Here is a 3,089-nt window from a genome sequence, read left to right as displayed (position 1 = left end):
GGCTCCCGTGCTCTACAGCTTCCTCCCTGCCTGTCAGGTACATACTTATGTAGGACATACAGGAGCTTTTCCTTGAATAAGCTCCACATTTTTCATGTGCTCATCCCCTGCAGTTTCCTTACCCATTCTATGCTTTCTAAATCTTTTCTAATTGCATCGTAATTTCCCTTCCCCCAGCTGTGACTCTTGCTTGGTGGAGTACACCTATCCCTTTCCATCACTAAAGTAAACCTCACAGAATTGTGATTGCTGTCTCCAAAGTGCTCACCTACTTCCAAGTCTAACACCTGGCCGGGCTCATTACCCAATACTAAATCTAACGTGGCTTCGCCCCTTGTTGGCCTGTCTACATACTGTGTCAGGAAGCCCTCCTGCACACACTGGACAAAAACTGACCCATCTATAGTACTCGTACTGTAGTGATCCCAGTCAATATTTGGATAGTTGAAGTCCCCCATGACAATTACCCTGCCTCTCTCACTCCTATCGAGAATCATCTTTGCTATCCTTAATGTAGCTTTAATGTGTGACCATGGTTAGTTTGCAATGTTCTTAATCAATGATAGCTATGAATATTATGCATATATTTTAAAAGTCTTGGTGTTCAGTTGCTTCTCCAATTTGCTTATCACTGGGTTTTTGTCCTGTCTGAGACAGCAAAGGGGTGTGAGTGAGAGAGAGAGAAAGAAGGGAGGGTTCTTCAATTCCGGTCACAAATCCATCTCCTCCACAACGTCAAAGCAGTTGCCTGAAGTATTATTGCTGTCAGCAATCACTTGCTAACAAGTATGATGGGCAACCTGGAAAATGTCCACGCAGGAAATTCTGTGTCATTGGTATGGCTTCTGTGGCTGATCTATAGAATGAGCTGCCAGAGGAAGTGGTGGAGACTGGTACAATTACAACATTTAAACGGCATCTAGATGGGTATATGAATAGGAAGGGTTCAGAGGGATATGGGCCAAGTGTTGGCAAATGGGATTGGATTATGTTGGGATATCTGGTCGGCATGGACGAGTTGGATCGAAGGGTCTGTTTCCCTGCTGTACATCGCTATGACCCTATGAGTGTCTTCCTTGAACAGCTGAAGATTTGTTTTGGCCATCAGAACTCAGGCACCTTAAACAGGTGTCCGGCCCAGCGGAGTTGATTTTGAATGATTGTGGCCTTGATGTGGGTGCTGTTAGCTGTTACAAGGACACTGATAGTATACCTGTCCTCCCACTGATGTGGAGAATCCATCGCAAACAGCATCAATGGTACTTCTCAAAGGCCCTGGGTTGGCCTAAAATATAGCTGATTTGTGTATTCCCTTGTCTGGCTTTATTGTTATCCATCTGGATAATTGTAGTTGATTTATTTTTTCATCTCGAATAGATTAACTTTGTAAACCATGTAAATTAAACAGAAGATATAGCTTTCTTCATGACTGAATGGTTCCAGTCTCTTTTGATAAAAAGGGTTAAGTTCAATTTAGACTGATTGTTATTTGTGGTGTATTAATGAAGCTTGTCAGGTGATTAGATTTTTTTTTAGATTACAGATTACATTACAGTGTGGAAACAGGCCCTTCGGCCCAACAAGTCCACACCACACAGTCAGTCGCCTGAGGCGGGAATTGAACCCAGGTCTCTGGCGCTGTGAGGCAACAGTGCTAACCACTGTGCCACCGTGCCATGATGGCAGGTGAAAGTGAGGACTGCAGATGCTGGAGATCAGAGTCAAGATTAGAGTGGTGCTGCAAAAGCACTCAACAGCAGGTCAGGCTGCCGGTAAATCCGAGGAGCAGGAAAATCAACGTTTAGGCAAAGTCAGGGGTGGAGAGATAAGTGGGAGGGGGCGGGGCTGGGGAGAATGTAGCTAAGAGTGCAAGAGGTGGATGGAGGTGATAGGTCAGAGGAGAGGGTGGAGCCAATAAGTGGGAAGGACGATTGGCAGGTAGGACAGGTCATGAGAATGGTGGTGAGCTGGAAGGTGGAACTGGGGTAAGGTGGGGGAAGGGGAAATGAGGAATCTGGTGAAGTCCACATTGACGTCCTAGGGTTGAAGTGTTCCGAGGTGGAAGATGAGGTGTTCTTCCTCCAGGCTTCGGTAAGGATCTGTGTACATGGACACCGAGATCTCACTGCTCATCTACACTACCAAGAATCTTACCATTAGTCCAGTACTTTGCATTCCGGTTACTCCGACCAAAGTGAATCACCTCACACTTGTCCACATTAAACTCCATTTGCCACCTCTCAGCCCAGCTCTGCAGCTGATCTATGTCACGTTGTAACCTACAACATCCTTCGTCACTATCCACAACTCCACCGACCTTAGTGTCGTCTGCAAATTTACTAACCCACCCTTCTAAACCTCATCCAGGTCATTTATAAAAATGACGAACAGCAGTGGACCCAACACCGACCCTTGCGGTACACCACTGGTAACTGGACTCCAGGATGAACATTTCCCATCAACCACCACCCTCTGTCTTCTTTCAGCAAGCCAATTATTGATCCAAACTGTTATATCTCCCACAATCCCATTCCTCCGCATTTTGTACAATAGCCTACTGTGGGGAACTTTATCGAACGCCTTGCTGAAATCCATATACACGGCATCAACCGGTTTACTCTCATCTACCTATTTGGTCACCTTCTCAAAGAACTCAATAAGGTTTGTGAGGCACGACCTACCCTTCACAAAACCGTGCTGACTGTCCCTAATCAAATTATTCTTTTCTAGATGATTATTAATCCTATCTCTTATAACCTTTTCCAACACTTTACCAACAACTGAAGTAAGGCTTACTGGTCTATAATTACCAGGATTGTTTCTACTTCCCTTCTTGAACAGGGGAACCACAGTTGCTATCTTCCAGTCTTCTGGCACTATTCCAGCAGACAATGACGATTTAAAGATCAATGCCAAAGGCTCGGCAATCTCCTCCCTGACTTCCCAGATGATCCTAGGACATGTGAACTCATTTCAAAGGATGAGGATTGCATCAAGTGCTATCACTTACGGGGTGATGGACTAAGTGCAGCAAAGTGAGATTGGGCCTGTTGGCTTGTTTCTCTGGAGTCACAGACATGATGGTCAAT

The sequence above is a fragment of the Chiloscyllium plagiosum genome, chromosome 18 (assembly GCF_004010195.1).
Source record: "Chiloscyllium plagiosum isolate BGI_BamShark_2017 chromosome 18, ASM401019v2, whole genome shotgun sequence".
Taxonomy (NCBI): domain Eukaryota; kingdom Metazoa; phylum Chordata; class Chondrichthyes; order Orectolobiformes; family Hemiscylliidae; genus Chiloscyllium; species Chiloscyllium plagiosum.
This window is presented reverse-complemented; position numbering follows the sequence as displayed.